The following is a 12,257-nucleotide window of genomic DNA, read 5'->3' on the forward strand; positions in this document are numbered from 1 at the left end:
TATTAAAATATTATTTTATGTCCAAGTAAATTAAACGTGGGATTATGGGGTTTGATCAAAAGGGCGGCAACCATAACTTAGCCAAGAATATATATATAATAATAATTTATTATTTAATACTTTGCTTTGTTTTTCAAGATAGTGATGTTTCCTCTGAACCAAAACTTTTGTTTTTCCCAATGTTTATTCTTTAGTCGAGTGGAAATGGCAAACAAATCCAAAAAGTTTGCTTTGTTCAAAGTTTTATATTATAATGCTAAGTGCTGAGTATTAGAATAATGCTTTAATTTGAAGGAATATAAGAACATAGATGTCATTGTAATAGGTATTATCATTATCAAGGGAATAAAACAAGTGGTATATCCAATTGGAGCCTTAAGAGTTTAGTGGATGATTCGTAAGAAAGTACCAAGAAGGTATTTGAGAGTTTGAAGGTAGGGGCCAGAAGTATATTGTTTTTTTTTTCCTTTTTTTTTGTGGGTTTCGGCACTATAGATCTTTTGAAGAACTGATTAATCGGGCGAAAATAAAGATAGAGTCCCGTTCTAATGTGTTCGATATTTATATTGGTTTTCTGATTAATCCAAATTTGTTTTGCATAAGATTTATTACAGGAAAAACGCTTATTATCAAGATTTATTTCATTTACATACTCAAAACCGTTAATTAAAGGTGGAGGGATCTAGTTCATCTCACCATAACCTTTGATCGTGTGTCAAAGCCATGGTTACGGTCAGATTCTCCCGAGTTTACTCTCGTCAACAAGATGTCTTCAGTTGTGCTCTTTTTTGCTTCTAGAAATTCTATTTTACTGCAAGTTTTTTAAATAAATTGAATTATAGGTATGTTTATATGAATATACGTGTGCTTGTATTATGGTTATAGTTATCTTTATAGCATTTATGAATACGATGATATATGGAATGAGAGATAGAGAATACTCCACTTTGTCCAAAGAGAACAATTTGATATAACACTTTTAGTTATGGACCTTGAGATTAATTCTTTAATAATTTAAGAATTATACATTCACGGAAAACTTAATAAAGCAAGCTATGATCACAATAATAAGAAAGAGGGGACAATCAATTTTATCCATTTATATTTGATATAATGTCATAGTACCTCATAATACTTAGATAAATAGACATTCTTTCCCCTTGAGCAATTTTCAAAATTAGCCAGTCTATATAGTAGCTCTATACAATGGATTTCCATAAGTTGCAAAAATATACAGAAATAGCTAGCATCCAAGTTATAAACAAACCTCTATAGCACAATTCAGTAGGGCAACAAAAGATCAAAGTAAAATTGAAATGAAATCTCTTTAGTATTTTTAATGCATAATGTTACAACCAAGCGGTATGATGAAATAGTTGAGATATATTCCTTCACCCTTAACTCTTTATCCGGGGCTTCGTGTTTGAACTTTGATGGAGAAACTTTTTGTAAGGGTCGAGTACTTTACATCTCTTAGAGGACGCAATTGATGCACGTCCAAATTAGTCGAGCTAGTACTTTCCGATGCTGGAGATAATAAATGCATATATATATATATATATATATATATATATATATATATATATATATATATATATATATATATATATATAAATTTCAATATAAGTCTTAATTCCAAATTTAAGAGTTGGAAGGATAGCAGTCTTGTTTTTTTTAGTTCATTACAATATTAGTGACAAGAAAGTAGACAACACCCTAATCCTACCCCTCTTTTGCCTCCCTTAACTTCGAAGGACAAAAGAAAAGAGAAGTCACTCCCAAAAGATAATGAAAAGGAAAAAAGAAGGATGTGAAATAATGGAAGTGAATTAAAGTAGAAAGAATGAGAATAAGAAGTAGAGTATAGAGAGTTTTATTCTTAACAAAGGGGACATGGTTTCTATTTTGAGTAATAGGGTATAGTGGAGAAGAAATGGATGCTTTGTTTTTAATCAAATTTTAGATATAAATAAAGTCGAGAACTATGCATGTGACCCTAGAAAAGGATAAGGCATTGAGTTATAACACCTTGGTTTGAAATGAATAGATCCATTTGTTTTGATCCTTTGATTATGATAACATAATACTAATTCCAAATATGATTGATTAGATTGACAATGCAGATATGGACATAAATCAATTACCCCCACACTACATGTGTTTTCATTTCAAGCGAGCTTATGATTTGGGAAGACGACTAGTAGCTGATGGTAGGCTATAATTTTGTGTTTTAGTCGCTTATTGCATTTTAATTTATTACACTTTAATTGAGTTGGAGCTTTAATCGCCAGTGTTTTGTACTAATTGTGTGTTTTATGCCTTGTAGGAGTGATTCCGATCTATGTAGATGTTGTGAAATGAATTCATGCTATTTTGGAGCTTTGAAGTCTGAGTAAAAGCCTAAGGATTAAGTTAGGATCGTGTTCGGGGATCAACGGATGATAGTGCACTTTAAAAACGAAACGAAAAATCAAGCAGGCATACTATGCATTGTCCAGTAAAATGCACATAACTTTTAGCTCAGAAATCCGTTTCGGCTCCACAATACATCGTTGAAAATTTATTTAAAAGGGCTACAATTTTTATATTTTATACTTTCCCAAATTCCTAACTGATACAACCCAGGTGCGCGACCAAGTGCGCAATCGCGCACTGGGTGCGCACTTGGGGCAGAACGGTGTGCAAAATGTGCGACCAAGTGCGCGAGCAAGTCCCCAGGTGCGTGACCGTGCATGTCCTATCCGGGAAGAGTCCTATTTCACTAAGAAAATGATAGTTTCGTCCGTTTTTATTTTGGAGGCGGATTAAATACCCCAAAATACCATTTTAGAAGGACTTTTGGATAGATTTCGACCTAGGGAGGCCAAGGAGGCTAAGGAGGAGTTTGAAAAACACAAGAATAAGGATTTCATCATTTCTTCCTCACTCAAGATCCGGGTTTGGATTGTATTTATGTTTTGCTCTACTTTTATTTCATTTTTGAAGAACTTCTCCATGTCTATGGAGTAGAATCCTTTGGGTTTTGATGGATTTGGTGTATTGATGGTTGTTTGTGGATTATAACTCTATTTTTATGTATTTGAATTATTTTTGGAAGATTTAATTATTGTATCTATGTTCACTTGTTCTTGTAATCGAAAGAGGCATAACTTGTGATATATTTGCACTATATTGTTGGTTGAGTTCATAGATTCTTCTAAGTAATCGAAAGAGGCTAGTTGAATCCTTGATTAAACATAGTTAGGACGATAATCGAAAGAGGTTCTCCTAAAGACCAATCCATTACGAATTCTTGCATATCTTCACCAAGCTTAAATTGGTTCATATTGTGAGGTTGAGACTTAATCGAGAGAGGAGTTTCTACTAAACATTTGTACTGATAATTAAGTGAATTCGAGAGACTCACTTGAACATTATAAGTGAATTATCTAGAGTTAGATCCCAAACAATTATCTTGCACCTTTACTATCAACCCATATTTTCTCCCATTGATAACTTCCTTGCTTACCTTTATTGCGATCGTCATTAGTCAATAGTTTAGATTCTTAGTTAATTTCAATTCTTAATTGTATAAATCTCCATTGTTGATCCTCCTGTATAGCAATCTAGCTATAAACTATGATAATATTATTTAAATCCAATCCCTGTGGACACGATATTTTACTATACTATCTTTGACTAGCGAGCACAATTTAAGTGTGTATTTTGTGCTCGTTAAATTTTGGCGTTATTACCAGGGATTGACAATCAATAGTGTTTGAAATAGTTTGTAGTGCTAATTCAGGAATTAACTTTTAATTTTTATTTATTTTTTATTTTTTAATTTTGTTATGTTAACTTCTCTTCAAGATTTCTTTTGTTGAAAAAAATCTTGAAGAGCATATTCTTGATACTGAACTCTAAATATTGTAAAGATGGAGTACAACCAGCCTAAGAAAACGGTTGAAGAGTTAGCAACTGAACATTATCAGCGGTCTTCTATATGTTTTAAATGCGGTGAAAATCATCTATGGGTTGATTGTCAAGCAAGTAGGTATTCTTCCTATGGTTCATGTTTTGAACACTCTCACTTTGTCTCTAGTCCGTACATGTATGAGGATTCATATGGGTACAATTCTGACTCTGGTTGGGATGAATACCCTTATTATTACTGGAATGAAAGTGAAGTGAGACAACCACCTCAAGGTGACAATAGTAGTTTAGAAGAGTTTATGTACAAGTTCATAAATAAGGTGGAAGAGAGATTTACACAAGATGATGAAGCCATTAACAACATAACAATGCAAGTGAGTCAAATAATAAGTATACTTTCAGAAAGCTCATTGTATTGTGATGGTGAATATATGGAAGATATACCCGGTGAGAATGAGCCTACACGAGATGATGAACATCTACAGAGAGAGTTTTTCATTCTGCAAGAGGACTCTGTTTCAACTGAAATGATTGAAAATGAGGCTTTGGTTGATTATGAAGCAATACAAGAAGAGTTCAAACCCCCATCCACCTATGCACATTTAAAATTTTTAGTAAAAGAGAATGATGAACAAATGGTCTTGAACATACTAGAGAAATACTGACATGACCTTTCTTCCTCCGTGTGCAGGCAACAAGTTAAGTCTGTGGTATATAACACGATCTTCTTGTAGAGAAGTAATACCCTACAAACCGGAATTGGAAAAATACCTGCGGCAACTGAGGAAGGAGAAAGAGTTTACCGTAAGGTTCTTGGGGCAACCTTCAACCCAAGAACACATGGCTAATAATGATGAGGATGAGGTAGAGACAACTGTAAGGATAGCTGCTGAGGCATCCCATAAAGCGGCTGAGGAAATTGTCGAAGACAATAGGGGTCGAAGATTCAATCTAAATCGACCCTTGATTGAAGACCAGTTCGAGAATGCGCTACCAAGGTCTGGTAGAGCATTGGGTGACTATGCCAGACCAGTCTACAATCAAGGATTGTCAAGTGTTAGACCACCTCCAATTGCAGCCAATAATTTCGAGTTGAAGCAAGGTTTGCTTCAAACCATTCAAAGCAACTGCGTTTTCAGAGGGAAGATGAACGGAGATCCAAACACGCATCTGATGGACTTCGAGGAGATTATGAACATTTTTCAATATAATGGGGTGTCACAAGATGCAGTGTATTTAAGGGCATTCCCCTTTTCACTTAAAGATGATGCGAAGCAGTGGCTTCGAAGCTTGCCAAATGGATCAATTAGAACATGGGAGGAAATGACCAGAACATTTCTTGATAAATATTTATCCCCAGCCAAGACAGGCAAATTTAGAAGAAAAATCCATAACTTTTGCCGGAAAGAGAATGAAACTATTTTTGAAGCATATGAGAAGTTTAAGGAGATAGTTAGAAGGTGTCAACATAGTGAAATTGTACTTTGGATGCAACTCCAGGATTTTTGGGATGGATTGACACCGGCCTTGCGTTGAACTTTGAGCAATGCAGTTGGAGGCCCTTTTTATAAAGAAGACTCCAGAGGAGATAATTACAATTATTGATGAATTATCCGAAGATGCTAATCAGTGGCCCTCTGAGAGTATGGAAAGAAGAAAATCAACTAGTGTTCACCAAGTTGATGCTACTATATCTGCGCAAGTACAACTTAATGCTATGGCTAAAAACATACGGAAGCTAACTGTAGCTTCGATGCAAAATGTACACCACACAACTTGTGATATATGTAGAAGAGGACACCCCACCCATGAGTGTCAAGACTCAACTGAGGAAGTGAATGTTGTAGGAAACTATAATGCAATGGGTTAGAGGCACCCCGTCTTTTCATGGAGTTCACCTGGGGGTACTGCAAATGCATGGAAACAAAATAACCCTAGGTTCCAAGAACAAGGAGCTATAAGTTTTCAAAATTAGCAAAGGCAACAATATCACTCTCCACAGTCGAATCAATCTAGCATGGAAGATCTTATGAAGATCTTCATTGTCAAGACAGATGAGAGGCTTGATGCCCATGATGCAGCTATCAAAGAATTGAGTACATCTTTTCGAAGACTGGAAAAACAGGTTGGGCACTTAGCTACTCTAATGTCGGAGAGAGCCCCAGGAACATTTTTCGCTGATACTGAGAGAAATCCAAAAGAAACAGTGATGGCTGTAACTCTGAGAAGTGGGGAAGTGTTGAAATATCATACCCCCGATCCAAAATGAGGTGAACTTTGAAAAAGAAAGTGAGAAGAAGCTGAAGGGTGATGTTGATAAAAAGAATAAAAGCCCGATGAAAACTGAGAAAAAGAAGAAAGAAAAATCAAGAATGGCGGAACATGATGAGAGCAAGCATATGTCTGCGCTACCTTTTCCCCAAAAGCCAAGGCGAGAAAAGTTGGACAAGCAGTTTGAGAGATTTCTAAATGTGCTGAAACAGGTTCATGTAAACCTACCATTCACAAAAGTGCTCTCACAAATGCTGGCTTATGCCAAGTTCTTGAAGGAGATTCTGACAAAGAAGAGGAAAATAGAAGAGACCTTAGTGGTCAAGATCACGGAGCATTGCAGTGCAATATTGCAAAACAAACTCCCACAAAAGTGTGGAGATCCAGGGAGTTTTACCATACCTTGCTCTTTAGGCACTACTAATTTTGATAAGTCTCTATGTGATTCTGGTGCCTCAATTAATTTAATGCCTCTATTTATTTACAGGAAACTGGAGATGGAGATTGGAGAGATAAGGTCTGCACCAATATCTTTGCAGCTGGCAGACCAAACGACTCTAATACACGAGGAAATAGTTGAAGATGTCTTAGTTCGGGTAGATAAGTTTGTATTTCCTGTGAATTTCATAGTGGTTAATATGGAGGAGAACAAGGAGGCCCCCCTCATCCTAGGAAGACCATTCCTAGCAACGGGTAGAGCAATATTAGATATACATGAGAGAAAACTCATGCTTAGAGTGGGCGAGGAGACTGTGATTTTTGAGATGGATGTAGAAATAGAGGTAAAAAGGGAGAAGCTAGCTGCTAGTGTTGTGTGGAAAGTGAAAGGCGAGAAAGACAAGGCTGCAGTGAGCGAAAAAGATAAGTGTGGGGTGTACCCCAAGAAAACCGAGAAGAAGTTGTCTGCATGGATGTGTGCATTAGTTTGGGCGCGAAGGATGGAGCCCAACTTCAATTCAAACCCCGATTAGATGTTCAAGGAAGTTGTCCTTACCTCTTTATTTTTATTTGTATGTCATAGAACATGACACAATTTAAAGTGTGGGGTAGGGATGTATATATGTATAGAATGTATAAATGTTTATGTATGTTTTTGTAATTCATTTGATTGAAAATTTTAAATTTTTTTAATTTTTCCCGACGATGGATGTCGTTCAACGGGTTTCTTGAGGGATTAAGTCGAATATATATATATATATATATATATATATATATATATATATATATATATATATATATTTTCTTTAGGTAGTATAATAATTCCCCCTTGATTTTTCTTTGTGTCACGGTTCTTTTCCAAGGGTTTTATTTGAACCGGGTGTAGTTAGTCTTATTTTCTTTTTAGGAGTAGGAATTATTGTGCTGCGTTTAAATGAAAGCAATATCTCTTGACTTTATTATGCCTTGAGAATAGTAAGTGCTTTAGTTGTGACGCTTATGCTCAGTTTTTGACTCTTGTATAAGTACCTTAAATTGTATGATCTTAACTTTGTTTAACTGCTTTGACTAGAGTTTCTTGATAAATAAATCCTGAGTGAGTTATGTGCCATGTGTGTGTGAGGTTTGTATGATTCTGTGCATTGCATTTGATGTCTAGAACTTGCCCCGTGTGTTTGCAAAGCGAAATAGTAGATTTGTTCAGTCTTGGAAGTGATATAGGCGCTTCTTTGTTGAGCCAACTATATATGTTACCCACCAAATGGTTATGTATCGTAGTTAACCCCGTTGAGCCTGTAATCCCGTTTCTTTGATAACCACATTACAAGCCTTACTCTTTTGTTTGAATTGATCATCTATTTGAACCATTTACCTCTCATAGTACTTAAAATTGGTATGAACTTTGTAAAAGTTGAATTGTGGGGTGGTTGGTTTAGCTTTTGAGTGGAACTATTAAAATAAGGAGAAAGGTATACTGTGCTGAAAAAGTATGAGCCACTTGAATCGAAAAAGAAAATAAAAAAAAAAGTTTATATTCATTGATAGTGGTAACTCTTGATGTATTTATGCTTTAAAAAGTTGGGAGTCGACATATACGGATGTGAAGATGGAGTTATGGTTTGACATAAGTGTGGGGTTTAAAGGTTAAGTATATATATTAAAAGTTCTTAGGAAGGTGTAGTTACTCTTATATCTAAATGTATCCTACCCGTCCCGCAGCCTACATTATAACCAATTAAAGTCTTACTTGATCCTTGACTGAATGAGCTCGATTAATTGAGTAATACACTATGGGCAAGCCTATGGGTCATCTTGTGTGGCATATGAGTGTTTTTACGAGAGTGAGTGAATTCTTTCTATCTTGAGTTCCTAGTTGTTCTTGATGTCTATTGTGTGTGGAACTACTCTCGATTGTTGTGTGAGGGCACTTGATTCATGAAGGAAAGGTAATGTTGTGGACCTCTATGTTAGAGTAAGTGAGTAAGTTATGAATAATGCGTGGTACTTGTGAGTCAATTCTTGAGGTGAGAATGCTATACTATTGTACTTAATCTATTTTAAATATTCTTGGTATAATGAGTTATGGGAGTTGTTTAAAAAGGTCGTGTCTATATAAAGTGTGATTTGATTTCTCAAGAACAGCAATGGTTTAAGTGTGGGGTATTGATGGTAGGCTAAAATCTTGTATTTTAGTCGCTTATTGCACAATAATTTACTGTACTTTAATTGAGTTGGAGCTTTAATCGCTAGTGTTTTGCACTAATTGTGTGTTTTATGCCTTGTAGGAGTGATTCCGATCTATGTAGATGTTGTGGAATGAATTCATACTATTTTGGAGCTTTGAAGTCTGAGTAAAAATCCAAAGATTAAGTTAGGATCGTGTTCGGGGATCAACGGATGATAGTGCACTTTAAGAATGCAACGAAGAATCGAGCAGGCATACTGCGCATTGTCCAGTAAAATGCACATAACTTTTAGCTTAGAAAATGATAGTTTCGTCCGTTTTTATTTTGGGGGCGGATTAAATACCCCAAAATACCATTTTAGAAGGACTTTTGGATAGATTTCGACCTAGGGAGGCCAAGGAGGCTAAGGAGGAGTTTGAAGAACACAAGAATAAGGATTTCATCATTCCTTCCTCACTCAAGATCCGGGTTTGGATTGTATTTATGTTTTGCTCTACTTTTATTTCATTTTTGAAGAACTTCTCTATGTCTATGGAGTAGAACCTTTTGGGTTTTGATGGATTTGGTGTATTGATGGTTGTTTGTGGATTATAACTCTATTTTTATGTATTTGAATTATTTTTGGAAGATTTAATTATTGTATCTATGTTCACTTGTTCTTGTAATCGAAAGAGGCATAACTTGTGATATATTTGCACTATATTGTTGGTTGAGTTCATAGATTCTTCTAAGTAATCGAAAGAGGCTAGTTGAATCCTTGATTAAATATGGTTAGGAGGATAATCGAAAGAGGTTCTCCTAAAGACCAATCCATTACGAATTCTTGCATATCTTCACCGAGCTTAAATTGGTTCATATTGTGAGGTTGAGACTTAATCGAGAGAGGAGTTTCTACTAAATATTTGTACTGATAATTAAGTGAATTCGAGAGACTCACTTGAACATTAGAAGTCAATTATCTAGAGTTAGATCCCGAATAATTATCTTGGACCTATCCTATCAACCCATATTTTCTCCCATTGATAACTCCCTTGCTTACCTTTGTTGCGATTTTCATTAGTCAATAGTTGTAGATTTTAGATTATTAATTATATAATCCTAAACTGTTGATCCTCCTGAATAGAAATCTAGCTACAAACTACAATAATACTGTTTAAATCCAATCCCTGTGGACACGATATTATACTATACTATCGTTGACTAGCGAGCACAATTTAAGTGTGTGTTTTGCGCTCGTTAGTAGCTCAATCGTTATTCAAATGATAAACCTATTAGAAGGGTATTACCAATCTACTACTTAATCTTAAGTAATTATAATTAAATGGATCCATCTAATAGTTTAATGACTTAACAATTAGAGCAAAAGATTAATCAAAATACATTATGCGAATGAGTGATGCACTTGGTTCTTCCAAATAGCTATTACTCATAGTCCGTCTAGTAAAAATAGTTCCTAATTTATCTGTCTCTAGTGAATCTAACGAAAAAAGGAAGAATTATGATGGTAGGCTATAATCCCATATTTTAGTCGCTTATTGCACTCTAATTCACCGCACTTTACTTATGTTGAGCTTTAATTAGGCGTGTTTTGCACTTATTGTGTGTTTTATGCCATGTAGAAGTGATTCCAAGCTATGTAGATGTTATGGCAAGAATTCATACTATTTTGGAGCTTTGAAGTCTAAATAAAAGTCCAAGGATTAAGTTGGGATCGTGTTCGGGGATCAACGGATGATAATGCACTTTAAGAACGAAACGAGGAATCGAGCAGGCATACTGCACATTGGCCAGTAAAGTGCACATAACTGTTCGGTTAGAAATCCGTTTGGCCTCTACAATATATCGTTGGAAAGCTATTTAAAAGGGTTATAACTTTAATGTTTTACGTTTCCTCAAATTCCCAACTGGTTCCATCCACGTGCGCGAGCGCACTGGGTGCGCACTTGGGGCAGAACAATGTGCAAAATGCGCGACCAAATGCGCGAGTTGGTCTCCAGGTGCGAGGCCGCACATGTCCTGTCCGGAAAGAGTCCTATTTATCTAAGAAAAGGGTAGTTTCGTTTGGGGTTTATTTTGTGGGGCGGCTTAAATACACAAAAAAATCATTTGTGAGTGACTTTTGACATACTTTAGACCTAAGGAAGCTAAGGAGAGAAGGGAGAAGCAAAAGCACAAGGATTTCATCCTTCCTTCCTCACTCAAGATCCGGGTTTGGATTGTATTTATATTTTTCTATACTTTTATTTCATTTGTGAAGAACTTCTCCATGTCTATGGAGTAGAACCTTTTGGGTTTTGATAGGTTTGGTGTATTGATAGTTGTTTGTGGATTATAACTCTATTTTTATGTATTTGAATCATTTTGGGAAGATTAAATTGTTGCATCTATGTTTACTTGCTCTTGTAATCGAGAGAGGCATAACTTGTGATATATTTACACTATATTGTTGGTTGAGTGCATAGATTTTTCGAAGTAATCGAAAGAGGCTAGTTGAATCTTTGATTAAACCTAGTTAGGAGGATAATCGAAAGAGCTTCTACTAACGACCTATCCATTACGCATTCTTGCATATTTTCACCGAGCTTAAATTGATTCATATTGTGAGGTTGAGACTTAATCGAGATAGGAGTTTGTACTAAACAATTATACTGATAATTAAGTGAATTCGAGAGACTCACTTGAACATTAGAAGTGAATTATTTAGAGTTAGATCCCGAACAATTATCTTGCACCTATCATATTAACCCATATTTTCTCCCATTGATAACTTCTTTGCTTACCTTTGTTGTGATTATCATTAGTCAATAGCCTTAGATTCTTAATTATTTGTAGTTAGAATTCATATAAATCTCCATTGTTGATCCTCCTGGATAGCAATCTAGCTACAAACTGCGATAATGTTGTTTAAGTCCTATTCATATGGATACAATATTATACTATACTATCTTTGACTAGCGAGTACAATTTAAGTGTGTGTTTTGCGCTTGTCAAATTGCCAAGTACAGAACATTAATATAGTCAAATCTTTTTATAACAACTTTGTTTGTTCATATATTTTTTGACTGTTATAGTGAAATGATATTATAGGGAACATTATAACATAATATGAAATAGTGGTTCCAAAAAAAATTTTAATTATTACAGTGAAGTATTGTTACAAAGGACGGTTGTTATTTCTTTTGCTAGTAGGTTAGCCACTCCGTTTTACTCCCTGAAGCTAGGCTTTAGTCGTTAATATTTAATTTTTTATGTAGATATGGTAGTTGTTGTTAATTAATTGATTAACTCTCTTGAGTGCATATCAATTTCGAGCAGGGTGATTAGTCCATTTGCTATCTCTCTGTCTTTTAAAGTATTTTATTCTACATTTGATATTATGTTAGTTTGCAGAGCTTGAATTATTTTTAATTAGACAAATAAAAAGTTTTTTTTTTAACGTTTTCCTAATTT

The 12,257-nt window shown here is 35.0% G+C and overlaps 1 non-coding gene across 1 annotated transcript; it reads right to left on the reverse strand.

Annotated features, from left to right (window-relative positions):
• Positions 1–5,283: 5,283 nt before the first annotated feature.
• LOC142178696 (small nucleolar RNA R71) lies at positions 5,284–5,390 on the reverse strand. Its single transcript, XR_012706962.1, has one exon. It is a non-coding gene; the product is annotated as a small nucleolar RNA R71 (small nucleolar RNA).
• Positions 5,391–12,257: the final 6,867 nt, after the last annotated feature.

The sequence above is a fragment of the Nicotiana tabacum genome, chromosome 24, assembly GCF_000715075.1.
Source record: "Nicotiana tabacum cultivar K326 chromosome 24, ASM71507v2, whole genome shotgun sequence".
Taxonomy (NCBI): domain Eukaryota; kingdom Viridiplantae; phylum Streptophyta; class Magnoliopsida; order Solanales; family Solanaceae; genus Nicotiana; species Nicotiana tabacum.